This window comes from Phyllobates terribilis, unplaced genomic scaffold (genome assembly GCF_046119375.1).
Source record: "Phyllobates terribilis strain yellow unplaced genomic scaffold, ASM4611937v1 Scaffold_11__3_contigs__length_659146591, whole genome shotgun sequence".
In the NCBI taxonomy this organism is placed as follows: domain Eukaryota; kingdom Metazoa; phylum Chordata; class Amphibia; order Anura; family Dendrobatidae; genus Phyllobates; species Phyllobates terribilis.
In genome coordinates this window covers 453951378-453968058 of record NW_027362771.1, presented here as the reverse complement: position 1 = coordinate 453968058, position 16681 = coordinate 453951378, and the positions used below count along the sequence as shown (strand labels likewise).

Here is a 16681-nt window from a genome sequence, read left to right as displayed (position 1 = left end):
TACAGAGGATTAATTTTTTAATATATATGTTTTTAGACCCTTTTGAGATTTTTTTGCTGCTCACGAGAACTGATAGGTGAGAGATGTGCACTGGGGAAGACTTATCATAACTTTTGCAAAACAAAAGATTGCTTCTTTGATTTTTCAAAAAGACTCTTGAAAATATTTGCTATTTCCCACTGTTTTATTGGTCAAGAGAAGTGGGGGGAGGGGAAATGACAATTTCACTAAGACTGCATCATTTACAAGCTTAATCTGCTGGAGAGAAAAAAACAGAGACCTATTTAGCAGGGGTTGTTATAGTTCATGAAAGACACAATAACACACTTTGTAAAATCATTGCATAAAGAAAAGCAAAGCTCACCACTCGTAACGCTCTTGTGCCGCCACTGTCCTTATAGAGTGCTGCAGGCGAGCTTGCTGAAATCAAGATTGCACATGATTCAAAAATAATAGTCGTTTCAGAAACTCAATTAAAATTTCTTCTTTTATTTTCATATTTCAAAATATAATAAATTGGTCCTTGAAGTCTTATGTGTTTTGAGTACGCCACGCCCGTAGCCATAGCATGCAGCGCTCAAGACGTACAAGACTACAAGGAGAACTTTATAATATTTTGAAATATGTAAATAAATAAATACGAATTTTCATTCAAGGTGCTACAACGGTTTTTCTTTTGGGTCAAACTTGGTAAAACTTAAAAATTCTATATTTTATATTTTGAGATGGAAACCACACCCAACAAACGATTATTTTAAGTATTTAGGGTAAATCATGAAAGTCGGGATGGCCTTTGTTTTAAATTATTTTATCTTTATATTCATTATTCATCTAATACAGTGGATTTCCATTATTTGCCAATATCTGATCATTGTGGATCCCCATGCTGGCAGAGTGACTTGGCAATGCCAAAAAATACATACACATATATATATATATATATATATATATATATATATATATATGTGTATATATATATATATATATATGTATATATATATATACAGTACAGACCAAAAGTTTGGACACACCTTCTCATTTAAAGATTTTTCTGCATTTTCATGACTTTGAAAATTGTACATTCACACTGAAGGCATCAAAACTATGAATTAACACATGTGGAATTATATACTTAACAAAAAAGTGTGAAACAACTGAAAATATGTCTTATATTCTAGGTTCTTCAAAGTAGCCACCTTTTGCTTTGATGTCTGCTTTGCACACTCTTGGCATTCTCTTGATGAGCTTCAAGAGGTAGTCACCGTAAATGGTTTTCACTTCACAGGTGTGCCCTGTCAGGTTTAATAAGTGGGATTTCTTGCCTTATAAATGGAGTTGGGACCATCAATTGTGTTGTGCAGAAGTCTGGTGGATACACAGCTGATAGTCCTACTGAATAGACTGTTAGCATTTGTATTATGGCAAGAAAAAAGCAGCTAAGTAAAGAAAAACGAGTGGCCATCATTACTTTAAGAAATGAAGGTCAGTCAGTCCGAAAAATTGGGCAAACTTTGAAAGTGTCCTCAAGTGCAGTTGCAAAAACCATCAAGCGCTACAAAGAAACTGACTCACATGAGGACCGTCCCAGGAAAGGAAGACCAAGAGTCACCTCTGCTTCTGAGGATAAGTTTATCCGAGCCACCAGCCTCAGGAATTGCAGGTTAACAGCAGCTCAGATTAGAGACCAGGTCAATGCCACACAGAGTTCTAGCAGCAGACATATCTCTACAACAACTGTTAAGAGGAGACTTTGTGCAGCAGGCCTTCATGGTAAAATAGCTGCTAGAAAACCACTGCTAAGGACAGGCAACAAGCAGAAGAGACTTGTTTGGACTAAAGAACACAAGGAATGGACAATAGACCAGTGGAAATCTGTGCTTTTGTCTGATGAGTACAAATTTGAGATCTTTGGTTCCAACCACCGTGTCTTTGTGCGACGCAGAAAAGGTGAACGGATGGACTCTACACGCCTAGTTCCCACCGTGAAGCATGGAGGAGGAGGTGTGATGGTGTGGGGGTGCTTTGCTGGTGACACTGTTGGGGATTTATTCAAAATTGAAGGCATACTGAACCAGCATGGCTACCACAGCATCTTGCAGCAGCATGCTATTCCATCCGGTTTGCGTTTAGTTGGACCATCATTTATTTTTCAACAGGACAATGACCCCAAACACACCTCCAGGCTGTGTAAGGGCTATTTGACCAAGAAGGAGAGTGATGGGGTGCTACGCCACAGTCACCAGACCTGAACCCAATCGAGATGGTTTGAGTGAGCTCGACCGCAGAGTGAAGGCAAAAGGGCCAACAAGTGCTAAGCATCTCTGGGAACTCCTTCAAGATTGTTGGAAGACCATTTCCGGTGACTACCTTTTGAAGCTCATCAAGAGAATGCCAAGAGTGTGCAAAGCAGTCATCAAAGCAAAAGATGGCTACTTTGAAGAACCTAGAATATAAGACATATTTTCAGTTGTTTCACAATTTTTTGTTAAGTATATAATTCCACATGTGTTAATTCATAGTTTTGATGCCTTCAGTGTGAATGTACAATTTTCAAAGTCATGAAAATACAGAAAAATCTTTAAATGAGATGGTGTGTCCAAACTTTTGGTCTGTACTGTACATATATTTGATTTAGTATGGCTATGACTAAGGACCACTAACAGTCCGAAAATGTAAGACTGTATATTATCTTCTATGTATTGGACTTTTTACTAATTTTGGGGAGACCTTTAAATATTAAAGAGCTCCCATCTAAATTTTTATCCTCTTAAAATATTACAGTCATCATATTATACAGCACTGTTTACTTACAATTGCTCATTTTGACTTTCTTCCCAGCTAATTCTTATGTTTCCCATTAGGTCTATGACATCACGTGATTAAAAAATGAGTAGCTCAATCCTTCTATGCTCTATGTAGAAAGAGGAGGTCAGTTTTCCCTTTATGAGTCATAAGTCACTGAAAAAGTCCCTGGCAGGGTGAGGAGCGGAGCAGCTGGGTCATGAGTTTAAGAGGGGAATGAGAAATGAGGGACAAGATACTTCCTGTTTCTACACTAAGCAGAGAAAAGAGAAGAATTATCTGAGTAGAAGTGCAAAATGAACAATTGTAAGTGCACAGAGCTAAATAATATGATGATTGCAATATAGGGTCCAAACAGCCTGTGGTTCCCACGCTGTCATCTGTATGGCAGCGTGAGAAACACTGGCTCTGACCAGCGGTAACCTTACTGAAGTCACAGCTGGTCACAGCCACTGGGTTCCTACACTGTCACACAGGAGACAGCATGTGAACCAGCGGCTGTGACCAACGGTGAAAAGGTTACTACTGGTCCGGCGTCATCTGATGACTACTACTGTCATCAGCATCGTCTCCTCTCGCTGATAGCAGCGAAAATAGGCAACGCTGATGAGAGTATTCACCAGCTGGCGCCTATGCATAGTAAGAAATATGTCAGTGAGATATATAATTAGTGCAGTGCATGTGTAGCTTACTGTACATGTATTTAAATAAATAAAACAAAAAAATGGCGTGAGGTCCCCGTTATTTTTAATACCATGCTGAGGGAAAGCAGACAGCAGGGGGCTTGTGTTATTATTCTGGAAAGGGGCCATTATCAATGAAGCTTCCCAGGCTATTAATATCAGCTCCCAGTTGTCTGTGTACTGGTTATTAAAAAGGGGGGACCCCCCCAAAAATGATGATGTGGAGTCTCCCCTATTTTAAATAACCAGCAAAGGCTAACCAGACACTTGCGGGTTAATATTAATAGGCTGGGAAGGGGCCATGGATATTGGTGCCCTCCCAGACTAATAACATCAGCCCTCAACCACCCCAGAAATGGCTCATCCATTAGATGCGCCAACTCTGTGCTGACTTCAGTAAGCTTATCGCAGTTAATAGCCAATGAACTGCGGTGACATCAGTAAGGTGTAAGGTGACTAATGGTCGCGTAGTTGATGGGAGGTATGTGTCACAGAGATGGCTGGTCTCTGTGATCTAACCCGGAGTATTTTCTGTAGTGCACATAAGTACTAAGAGGATTGTCTGTTGCACCTGGGACTGGGTTACGGGTAGCTGTGAAGAGTTGGGAGGGTCTAGCTACTCACATACCCCACCTCTGAGTGTGATTAACAGCCTATTTAATGGAAACTGTTGTTTGGCACATGGTCAGTGTGTTTGGAGGGAGAAGGCCTCCTGTCTATGTTTTGTCTCCAGACCAAGCCAGGATACTGGACGCTACACCAGCCTGTGGGACCACAGCGCTGGCTAGCCAGAGACTCTGCTAAAAGGACGATTTTCTTTGTTTTTGCCTGAACTAAAGGTGTTTGCATTTTGCTTTTGAATGGTTTATTTAAAGGAACATGCCTCCTGTTTGTCTATCATCACATGTGAGTGAGTACAATCCATACAATGGCTACCACAGTACATCAGCTGTGAACTGCGATAATCTCACTGATGTCACTACTTGCTGAATGAGAAATTTCCCATGCTGTGAGCGGTGATGTCAGTAAAGTTACCGCTGGTCATCGGCTGTGAACTGCGATAACCTTACTGATGTCAGCGCTCTTCACAGCAGCCGGATTCACACGCTACTTTCATCGCAGTCGCCCTGAGCAGTCACATTACTGATGTCACTACTCAGCACTGCATCTGGATGAGGCAGAGTCGGGGATCATTATGGGACATGGGATGGATTTACGAAGGACCCCTTTGGATTATTTTATTTTTAAAGGTAATAAATGGGTAAAAGAGGGTCAGGGAGTGTTTTGTACAATTAAATGACTTTTCTCTGTGTGTGTGTTTATTACTTTTGATGACGGCGTTGGTAATGGAGGAGTCTTATAGATGCCTCTCCATTACTAATCCCTGGGCTTGATGTCAGCGGACATTACACAGCTGACATCAACCCCAAAATATTACTCACTTGCCAACGCACCAGGGCAAGTGGAAAGAGCCAGGCAAAGTGCCAAAATTGGTGCATTTAAAGGATGCGCCATTTCTGGGGAGGCTGCAGGCTGCTATTTTTAGGCTCGGGAGAGACAGATATCCATGGACCTTACCAGCCTGCAAAAATCATTTAGGGGGGACCTCCACACCATTTTTTTAAATTATTTATTTAAATAATTTAAAAAAAAATGATGTGGGGGACCCTCTATTTTTGATAACCAGCCAAGATAAACCAGACACCTGAGGGCTGCAGCCCACATCTGTCTGTTTTACCTGCGCTTGTTATCAAAAATAGAGGGGACCCCATGTCTTTTTTTTTTTTTTTTTTTTTTAGATATTGTGCCGGCCAATCACAATAGTTGATATGTCTGTGACGACGCCAGAAGTGCCCACACTGGAAAAGCTTGTTGATTGACTGCGCTGCAGCCTTTCAACAAGCTTTGTTTGGACTGCCAAACATGAACAGTAACATGGACCACTAACAGCTAACTGACTCACTGTATGAGTGGTCGTAACATGGATACTTGCAAGCGACTGCAATGCTCTGCACATGGGGGAGGCGACATAGCTAATGAGCAAAACTATACTACATTTCTCATTGGAGGTATTTGCTAACATTATTATTATTACACCTACTACATATTAGGATAGGATCTTGGAGATAGGAATGTCCCTTTAATCATGACTATGTTAATTTATTTAGATTTTTTTTACCATTTGGAGCAAAGAAATTGGTTGCAAGATTGTAGGTATAATTGAGGCAGCTCATGTGGCTAGTACCTGTGAAACACTTTCTTCTAAGAAGGAACAGTATGAATTACAAGTCTTATTAAATGTGGGACTCTGATATGACGTCTAGTTAGATTTTTTTCTTTGAGGCCCACTCTTTTCAATGTATATCACTGCACATAGTCTTTAAATATATGCAGTACACTATCTAATTTTATCTAACAATATATACCGGCTGCTGTCTTAAGACCATGTCTCAGCTCAGACCCTCATCACAATACCTGCGAAGAACACTGTCTATTGTGAATCTTACCAGATTCTCATTGCGTTCATCTTGGCTTCAGAGGTGAGAAAAGACGTTATGAATCCTTTGCCGTTTTCATTAATGACAAATGATGTATTAGGCCACGAAAAAAAAGATTTTGTACTGAGAAGGAAAAGCAGCACCAAATATTCCCTCCTTCTCGCCGATTGTACTTAACAATTAAGTAGAGGTTCCTTATTTCCAAGATCACATATATATATATACTGTATATATATCTTATATACAATTTTAATAAATTTGTTAAAAGGGTTTTCTAGGAATTTTTTTTATTTTTATTTTACATGGATCCTCTTAGTAAGGCTAGGGTCACACAAGCGTAAGTTCTCCCATCCGAGAGAATCAAGTCGATTATGCTAATCACACTCTGATCAAACTCTGATTAGTGTTTGATCAGAGTGTGATCCTAGTGTTCTCCGATTCTCTCAGATGAGGAGAAGATGGGAAAAAAATGTCTCCATTTTCATTCTGTCAGTCCGTGAAAATTTTTTACACTGACTCATTGACTTGCATTGGCCGCAATTTTTTCGTCAGACCGTCTCGTTCTAAGGAAAAAAATTGGAAGTAGAATAACATTGGTCTGAATGCACTCCGATGTTTTCACAGATCACAGACTGAAAATACAGCCATGTGCACGAGCACCTTACAATAACACCCGCCACTCCATCAGTGCCTCTCTATTTCTGCCCCTGGCACTTGTGGACATAGCCACAGCCATGACTTTCCTACTACAGCACGTGAACGCTGCAGCCAATTCCAGTGCTCAGCAGTTACGTCGGTGTAGTTGCCATGAGTTTGCTGAATGATGTGCAGCGGTCACTTGCTGGAGTCCACTCAAAGAGTGGTGGTCATCTCAACAGGGTTTACTGTAGTCAAATTATTCATGGCACTGAAAAATAATGCAGATTGAGTTCAGACATTCGGTGATGAAATCTACACCACTGTGTTACGTCACAGACACACAAGCGCACACTGCAGGTAATGTATAGGACAATATTAGTCTATGTGCTGTGAGTCCTCTATATTGTGGGCTGAGGATAATTTTAGCTGTCTCCATTAGAATGTAACCCTGTTAAGCAAACACTCAGGCAGGTGGTCTGAAAGCACATTAGAGAAGGTCTCCAGAGAGCTCTGACTAAGCTGCACAGCCTCTGACTGTGGAATAATCTCAGCTCTGACACATTGTGCCAGCATTGTGCCAGCATGCAGCTTCCATTACAGCAATGTGTTATGACAAGGCGTACCTGACTGCACAAAAACTTTCACGATTACCATCTGGAAGGTGATAGCATTCTCCCCAGAAGAAGGATTTTGTGACATTGAGTTGGATTATCTGCCAGAAAATTAATTTATTCTTACACAAAGAAATGTACTACTTAGTGAATCATTGAGTTAATGGCCATAGTTTAGTGATAAGTGACAATCAAGGTCATTTATCAAGTGCAAAGCAAGAATAGAGATGAGATGGCTTAACTGTGCTCACCTGCTGGATTCTCTTTTGTGCTTCATTATTACACTGCGATAAAGCAGTTTAATGAAGCCTTTATGAAAGCGACTTCTTAGGTTTATATGTAATGCTCCTTTATTACTTAGGATAGATTCAGCATTTAAAGAGTGCTTTAACATCATTTTCTAGGGATTAAGCCTTAAAGACTAACTCAACTCTATTTTTTCTTAAATCAATAGGACAAGTAAAGTCAAGATTCTTTCTAACATATCTTGTTACAGGAAAATATTTCTTCATTTAAATTGATTTAATTCATACACTGATAGTTTAAATGATATTCAGCTACCAATAAAGTCTACGGAGAAAGGAGAGCGAAGAGATGGCTGCCGCAGAGACAGAGAGACAGGGAAAAACACGTAGACTTTCTACTAAGTGTTTATCTCACACATGTGTTGGACTTATAGTAATGCTTCACAATTAGTTCTCGCGCACATGGCCGTATTTTCAGTCCAAGTACGATCCGATAAAAAATATCGACCAATATTAATCTATGGGGCCATGCACATGTCCATTTTTTACCGCAGACCAAGCAGTCCAATGAAAAAATTGCAGTAAGCGCGAGTTTGATCCGATATTCGGATCGCACTTGGCCATGCAAGTCAGTTAGTCCGCGGAAAACATCAGACCGCACTCGGATGACATCTGAATGCAGTCCGATTTCCACAGACTGAAAGAATGGAGAGGATGGAGCAATTTTTCTCTTCACCTTCTCTTCATCCGAGAGAATTGAATCGCACTATGATTACACTCTGATCAAACTGTAATAAGCGTTTGATCAGAGTGTGGTTTACATAATACACCCGATTCTCTCAGATAAGAGAATATAAGAGAATAAATGTTTGTGTGATCTTTGCCTTATACTGAATTATGTTCTCTATGCTGTTGGTAGTTAGAATGATGTGCTACTGAGGGCTATGGGAGCAGCATCTCCTATTCTTTCTGTGTGCAATGTATGGGAGACATCATAGCAGCCTCCACCCCCTCCAGAGCTGAATTCATGAAAAACTGACTTTAAGAAATAGAACCTATAAAAGGGGGGAAACTGCTAAAAATTGTCATATGATGGCCAGAAAGCTCATGCACACATACAATGCGCCTTATAAAAAGTCATCTAAAAGTTTGGTTGTCACCTAATCATTCAATGAAGCACAAGGGGCAATAATGTAATTATTCAGAACAACTGTACAAATGAAAGCAGAAAATCTAGATACAAAGATCTTCTTAAAACCATTGGTAAAGTTAAAAAACATGTATTTGCATGAATGTCATAACCACATAGGGTATAGGATCAGGCAAACGTGTTTCAGACAGAAAGGTCTTTAGTCATTGCATATACAGTACAGACCAAAAGTTTGGACACACCTTCTCATTTAAAGATTTTTCTGTATTTTCATGACTTTGAAAATTGTACATTCACACTGAAGGCATCAAAACTATGAATTAACACATGTGGAATTATATACTTAACAAAAAAGTGTAAAACAACTGAAAATATGTCTTATATTCTAGGTTCTTCAAGGTAGTCACCTTTTGCTTTGATAACTGCTTTGCATACTCTTGGCATTCTCTTGATGAGCTTCAAGAGGTAGTCACTGGAAATGGTCTTCCAACAATCTTGAAGGAGTTCCCAGAGATGCTTAGCACTTGTTGGCCCTTTTGCCTTCACTCTGCGGTCCAGCTCACCCAAACCATCTCGATTGGGTTCAGGTCTGGTGACTGTGGAGGCCAGGTCATCTGGCGTAGCACCTCATCACTCTCCTTCTCGGTCAAATAGCCCTTACACAGCCTGGAGGTGTGTTTGGGGTCATTGTCCTGTTGAAAAATAAATGATGGTTGAACTAAACGCAAACCGGATGGAATAGCATGCCGCTGCAAGATGCTGTGGTAGCCATGCTGGTTCAGTATGCCTTCAATTTTTAATAAATTCCCAACAGTGTGACCAGCAAAGCACCCCCACACCATCACACCTCCTCCTCCATGCTTCACGGTGGGAACCAGGCATGTAGAGTCCATCCGTTCACCTTTTCTGCGTCGCACAAAGACACGGTGGTTGGAACCAAAGATCTCAAATTTGGACTCATCAGACCAAAACACAGATTTCCACTGGTCTAATGTCCATTCCTTGTGTTATTTAGCCCAAACAAGTCTCTTCTGCTTGTTGCCTGTCCTTAGCAGTGGTTTCCTAGCAGCTATTTTACCATGAAGACCTGCTGCACAAAGTCTCCTCTTAACAGTTGTTGAAGAGATGTGTCTGCTGCTAGAACTCTGTGTGGCATTGACCTGGTCTCTAATCTGAGCTGCTGTTAATCTGCGATTTCTGAGGCTGGTGACTCGGATAAACTTATCCTCAGAAGCAGAGGTGACTCTTGGTCTTCCTTTCCTGGGCGGTCCTCATGTGAGCCAGTTTCTTTGTAGCGCTTGATGGTTTTTGCAACTGCACTTGGGGACACTTTCAAAGTTTTCCCAATTTTTCGGACTGACTGACCTTCATTTCTTAAAGTAATGATAGCCACTCGTTTTTCTTTACTTAGCTGCTTTTTTCTTGCCATAATACAAATTCTAACAGTCTATTCAGTAGGACTATCAGCTGTGTATCCACCTGACTTCTGCACAACACAACTGATGGTCCCAACCCCATTTATAAGGCAAGAAATCCCACTTATTAAACCGGACAGGGCACACCTGTGAAGTGAAAACCATTTCCGGTGACTACCTCTTGAAACTCATCAAGAGAATGCCAAGAGTGTGCAAAGCAGTCATCAAAGCAAAAGGTGGCTACTTTGAAGAACCTAGAATATAAGACATATTTTCAGTTGTTTCACACTTTTTTGTTAAGTATATAATTCCACATGTGTTAATTCATAGTTTTGATGCCTTCAGTGTGAATGTACAATTTTCAAAGTCATGAAAATACAGAAAAATCTTTAAATGAGAAGGTGTGTCCAAACTTTTGGTCTGTACTGTATATGTCTGTCTGAAACACGTCTGCCTTATCCTATACCCTATGGGGTTGTGACATTCATGCATATACATGTTTTTTAACCTTACCAAATAAAGTTGATGGTTTTAAGAAAATCTTTGAACCTGGATTTTCTGCTTTAATAATAATAATTTTTATTTATATAGCACCAACATATTCCACAGCACTTTACAATTAAGCGGGGACATGTACAGACAATAAATTAGATAGAATTTAAGACAGTTTAAACAGTTAAATTAGGAGTGAGGTCCCTGCTCGCAGGCTTACATTCTACAAGGAAATGGGGGAACACAATAGGTGAAAAGTGCTTGTTATTTCATGTCTGGCAATTATAATAAATAGGGATTTTCATGTAAAGTTGCATGATCCGGTCATCAGCCAGTATGTTTAAGTGCAATACTCAAGTATCGAGTGCAGTTATAGTGTGAATGGAGGGTGTGGAGACAGATGAAGAGTAGGGAACAGATTCTGAATAATATTTAGAAGGAGGGAACAGGGGGAAGTTAGTTTACTGAGAAGTTCAGGTGGTAGGCTTGTAGTAATCCTACAAGCCACAAGGGGTAACGTTTCTCCTTGTGGAGAGTGACATACCGGCTGTGGCACGTCAAGGTAAGGAGGCTAAAGGCCCCGTCACACTAAGCGACGCTACAGCGATCCCGACAACGATACGACCTGTCAGGGATCGTTGCTGCGTCGCTATGTGGTCGCTGGTGAGATGTCAAACAGTCAGATCTTCCCAACGACGCAGCAACGATGCGGCGACCCGTACCGATCTGTATAACGATGCATGCCTATGTGTTTCTGTGTCTGAGTCGTCAACAAGGTCGTTGGTAAGGTGTCAAACACAGCGATGCATGCTACCCAGCGGGGCTTCAACGATCAAAGAAATGTCCAGACCATTCTGACACGACCAGCGATCTCACAGCCTGGTCGCTGCTAAGTGTCAAACGTAGCGAGATCGCTACTGAGGTCGCTGTTGCATCACAAAACTTGTGACTCAGCAGCGATCTCGCTTAGTGTGACGGGGCCTTTATTTGCTGTGCAATGCTCCTCTGCGAAATTTAATATGCAAATTGCCTCTTCAGAGAAAAAGAGGACTTGAACTCTATAGCGCCACCTATTGGAAGCAGCAATCCTACAAGTCATAATTGCGACTCGTTAAAGGGTTGATTGTGACTTGTAGGATTGCTGCTTCCAATAGGTGGCGCTAAAGAGTTCAAGTCCTCTTTTTCTCTGAAGAGGCAATTTGCATATTAAATTTCCCAGAGTAACATTAAACGGCAAATAAGCCTCCTTACCTTGACATGCCAGAGTATGTCACTCTCCACAAGGAGAAACATTACCCCTTAGACCACAAAAACTTCAGAAACTTCAGCCATTATGGAGTGTTTTTTTAAAAAAATAATATATTTTTGAAAATATTTTTAGAACTATTTGTATATAAATTCTCATATGGGATACCATAAAGAAAAGTTTGCAAGTAGTTTGTTCATGTATGTTTTATCTTCCCAAAAATGAACTAAACAGAAAAAAGACCAAATCGAAAGGCATTCAGCATGTTCCAAACAGACCTGATCAGAGTTCCTTAGGCCTTCTTTCACGGGGCAATATCTTGCATCAGTAGATGTATTCCGAAAGGAGTAAAGCATAATCAGAGAAAAATATACTATGGAAAGCGGCTTCTTCCTGGGCCAAGCTCCTTGGAAGAAGTTGCCTGATGAAACCCACGGTCAGGTGGAAGCTGGGGTGACATGCCTTTGATACATTTTTTATGTGTTTTAATTCATTTATTCTTTGAAGTATAATAAAACCCTATTTGGAAGCAAATTGTCCACCATTGCCGCTCTAGTTTTTTATCAAAGGGAGAATGTCACCAGGATTTTGCTATGTAATCTGAGAGCACCATGTGGTAGGGGCAGGGACCCCGATTCCACCTATGTGTAACTTAATGGGTGTGTTTTGCTTTTTCAATACAATCAGTGTTTTTTCGGTGGGAGATCATCACTACAGGACAAGCTGCATCATGCCTCCTAGTCCAACCACACCCCCAACACTAAATATCTGCAACACAGAAAACTGTGATTCTATCACAACTGCTATAATAAATTAAGTGATACTTTGCCAGAAGCAAGATCTCTATCCCTACATCATGTTGCTGTCAGAATATATACCAAAAACCTGACAGTTTCCCTTTAAGGGAAACTCGTAACAGTATTTTCAGGGATGATTGCTTGTGGAACTGTTGGTCTCATCCTGGCTGATATTAACATCATTGGATGAAATGCATTGACACTGGAAGTTTGACTGAGAGGGATAATTCTCGATGAAGCAATAAAGTTGTATTTTATCTGTTTTTGCTGTGAACCATGTTGGAGCACTTTATAGAACTTTGTCTCCCTCCAATCTCGCTGGTGTCCTTGTGGTGCAAAGAGTGCCCAGTCAAATGATTATAGTCAAATAAAACGTTATCGTCAAATCAGTAACCTCAGTCTGAGCAAATTAAAATTATATTCCTCTACTCTGATACATCACATACAATTCATGCAAAATCACTAAGAAAAAGAGACCATATTTACTGATACAAGGGCAGGTTCACGCTCCAATTACTACCAGCAAGTTGAAGCCATCAGCCTACATGGGGGGGTGGCATGGATGCAATATACTGATGAACACACAACCATGCATGATGGAGGGAGTGCTCAGTATTATATTTGCTGATAAAGATTCTAAATAAATAGGTAAGTTTTTTTGTCACATGATTACATCCAGTGTATTATACTGATTTATAACTCATTGATCTACTCTTTCTATACTTTTAGGTCAGTCCAGTACATCAAAGATAAAGAGTACAACAAAAATAAAATGTGTATACCATATGTTAGGGTCCTGACAAAGGCATCTAAAATACATCAGACATCCTACAACTATTTAATTTGATGAAGAAAGTCCTTATTTGCAGTAAATATATACCACATCTATGTACTTTGGTCTTTGAACACAGTTACAGCACTGAAGATGATCTCTTAAGAGATATTCATTGTCTTCATAGTAAAGTGGGCAAGTTCAAGCCAATACCCCAATCTGTTGACCCAGAAGGCTAATAGATTTTAGTGTAATGGTGTAGCCCAGGTAGACTCTCACCATTGTGTCTAGCTTTGCAATGTGGTCATTGCTACCCTTGTTAAAGGGGTAATGTCAACAAGTTGTCTCTTGAACTGCTGACAGATCCAGATTTGGGATGTAAATCCTTACAGTGTGCCTACCACATGCTGTCAGGATTCTTCAGTGCTGGCAGCTAGAGAGCTGGCAGTCATATGACCACAAGTATGCGTTTTTACATAATAACAATAATAATATTTACATAGCACCAACATATTCCGCAGCACTTTACAATTAAGTGGTGACATATAAAAACAATAAATTCATTACAAGGCAAGACAGTTGAACAGTTACAGGAGGCGTGAGGGCCCTGCTCACAAGCTTACAATCGACATACCTGCAATCACATGCCCACTAGACGTGCTCAACTTTGCTCAATTCACTTGTATTAAGCAAGGTCATGCACATCTAGTCGGAATGTGGCCGGAAGTATGCAAACACATCACATACATGTGGTCATGTGACTATCCACTCTTGCCACCAGCACTAGAGAATCCTGACAGAGTGCATTGTGCTTACTGTAAGGTGCTTACTTATAGTGACTGCAGACTTTCATCCCAAACCTGGACAACCACTTTAACACTGGTTCAGGAATATAAGTACTGCACACACACAGCAAGGCCCTAGTGACTGAGATCCTTGGAAACAAGCTGTACACCATGTAACATAAAAGATTTCACAGCAGCAGAATGAAAGCAGATAAAAACAGCAAGTTAATTGCAAACTTACTTATTTTTATTCTGAGTAACTAAAGCAATTTAATCACATGAGAACACCCCTTTAAGCTGAAAATATGCCCCCATGGTTTTAATATTAATAGTTGCTGGCAGTACTAATGCTACTTCTATTCATATGGCTTGATTTCTTTCTATTATTCAGATGAATTAATGTAGTAGGCTGTGGCCTGGGACTTCACACTAAGTGGCTTCCCTATGAGAAGGCAGATAACAAATACTACTTTGCACTATTACAATGAGGATTCAAAAGACTAGTCATCCCGGTTTTTAATGTCCTCAATATAATTTTTTCTATTCAAGCAAGAAAGTGAGAGATGGACAGCAACATGACTGTAGGGTCAGACTACACAGAGTTTGTTTGTCGTCTGTAACCATGGAGACAGAGTACCAAAATTAAGGATTTTATCTAAAACATGGAGGTACTTCAGCTTACATGTGGCATGTGATATTTGTATCTTCTGGATTTTTTTATATGTTTTGAATAAAGAAGAAATATTGTAACAATACCAAGGTCCTTCAGCTAGATACTTACCTTCTTTTTGCACGGAGACACATACTGTAGGTTTGCATGAGGTCTCTATATACACAATGGTAGGAAGTTTTTAATCAAAACTGCGTATACATTTGTGCAATGAACTAGCCAAATCCAAAGTAATGAAAACCTTGGTATACTCATCTTTTAACTCTCAATACGGTCACCTTATGAAATCTCTTTTACTCCATGTCATAATTAATTATACGCAGTGACTGGGAATAAACGTCTTCTGTTACAATGGGTACGGAAAGTATTCAGACCCCTTTACATTTTTCACTGTTTCTTTCATTGCAGCCATTTGGTAAATTCTAAAAAGTTCATTTTTTTTCTCATTAAAGTATACACTGCACGCCATCTTGACTGAAAAAAACATAAATGTAGAAATGTTTGCAAATTTATTAAAAAAGAAAAACTGAAGTATCACATGGTCATAAGTATTCAGACCCTTTGCTCAAACACTTATATTTAAGTCACATGCTGTCCATTTCGTTGTCATCCTCCTTGAGATGGTTCTACTCCTTCATTGGAGTCCAGCTGTGTTTAATTAAACTGATAGGACTTGATTTGGAAAGGCACACACCTGTCTATATAAGACCTCACAGCTCACAGTGCATGTCAGACCAAATGAGAATCATGAGCTCAAAGGAACTGCCCAAGGAGCTCAGAGACAGAATTGTGGCAAGGCACAGATCTGGCCAAGGTTACAAAAGAATTTTTGCATTACGCAAGGTTCCTAAGAGCACAATGGCCTCCATAATCCTTAAATGGAAGAACTTTGGGACCACCAGAAGTCTTCCTAGACCTGGCTGTCCAGCCAAACTAAGCAATCATGGAAGAAGAGCCTTGGTGAAAGATGTAAAGAAGAACCCCAAGATCACTGTGGCTGAGCTTCAGAGATGCAGTAGGGAGATGGAAGAAAGTTCCACAAAGTCAACTATCACTGCAGCCCTCCACCAATCGGGCCTTTATGGCAGAGTGGCTCAACGGAAGCCTCTCCTCAGTGCAAGACATATGAAAGTCTGCATAAGGTTTGCTCAAAAACACATGAAGGACTCCCAGACTATGAGAAATAAGATTCACTGGTCTGATGAGACAAAAATAGAACTTTTTGGTGATAATTTTAAGCGGTATGTGTGGAGAAAACCAGACACTGCTCATCACCTGCCCAATACTATCCCAACAGTGAAACATGGTGGTGGAAATATCATGCTATGGGGTGTTTTTCAGCTGCACGGAAAGGACGACTGGTTGCAATTGAAGGAAACATGAATGCGGTAAAGAGATATCCTGGATGAAAACCTCTTCCAGAGTGCTCTGGACCTCAGACTTGGCCGAAGGTTCACCTTCCAACAAGACAATAACTCTAAGTACACAACTAAAATAACAAAGGAGTGGCTTCAGAACAACTCTGTGACCATTCTTGACTGGCCCAGCCAGAGCCCTGACCAAAACCCAATTGAGCATCTCTGGAGAGACCTGAAAATGGCTGTCCACCAACGTTCACCATCCAATCTAACGGAACTGAAGAGGATCTGCAAGTAAGAATGGCAGAGGATCCCCAAATCCAGGTGTGAAAAACTTGTTGCATCATTCCCAAGAAGACTCATGGGTGTACTAGCTCAAAGGGTGCTACTACTCAATATTGAACAACGGGTCTGAGTACTTATGACCATGTGATATTTCAGTTTTTCTTTTTTAATAAATTTGCAAAAATGTCTACATTTCTTTTTTTTTCAGTCATGATGGGGTGCAGAGTGTACTT

General features: G+C 40.3%; 1 protein-coding gene across 5 annotated transcripts in view; it reads right to left on the bottom strand.

Annotated features, from left to right (window-relative positions):
* SV2B (synaptic vesicle glycoprotein 2B) overlaps positions 1-16681 on the bottom strand; it is a 260779-nt gene that overhangs the window by 43583 nt on the left and 200515 nt on the right. The window lies entirely within an intron of this gene.